Raw genomic sequence first — 711 nt, 5'->3', positions numbered from 1 at the left:
ATTGTAGCAGAAGGTGAGATTTGTCCATTATTATTTTTGTGTGTGTTTAATATATGTGAATGGATTGTAAAAGCCTAGCATGCTGATGGATAATCTGCATACCTACAAGTGAGTCCATCCTCGTTCTCCTATAATTGGGCCCAGGCATTGACAGCGCACTGAAGAATTGTAGGAGAAAAAAAAAATTTGTGTAAGATTATGGAACATTCTGGACTTTGTTTATTATTATTATTATTTAATTTGTCCCTTTACTTTCAGACAATTTCATCTGATTTGATAGATAATATGATAAGCAGATGATTTGCAAATGGCTTTATCTATAAATTTTATACTCTTACCACCAAAAATGAACTCTGAAGTGCCAGCCCCTAGGCTTCTCCCATCTATATCACCTGATATCCACTGCCTGTTATCTAGTGTAATCCAAGTCTAGCAGCAAAGATGCTGAGAAAGATTACAGGAAGTGGAGGGGAGGGAATTGACTCTCTACAAGAAATGGAGGTGGGGCCTTTATCCTCAACAACAAGCAAGTTGAGGTGGGACCTTTACTCTCTACAGCAAGTTGAGGCAGGACCTTTACTCTCTACAGCAAGTAGAGTAAGGACCTTTACTCTCTACAGCAAGTAGAGGTGGGGCCTTTACTCTCTACAGCAAGTTGAGGTGGGACCTTTACTCTCTACAGCAAGTAGAGGTGGGGCCTTTACTCTCTAC

The sequence above is a fragment of the Ranitomeya variabilis genome, chromosome 7 (genome assembly GCF_051348905.1).
Source record: "Ranitomeya variabilis isolate aRanVar5 chromosome 7, aRanVar5.hap1, whole genome shotgun sequence".
Classification (NCBI taxonomy): Eukaryota; Metazoa; Chordata; class Amphibia; order Anura; family Dendrobatidae; genus Ranitomeya; species Ranitomeya variabilis.
The sequence above is the reverse complement of the archived record's forward strand: the minus strand, read 5'-3'. Positions refer to the sequence as shown.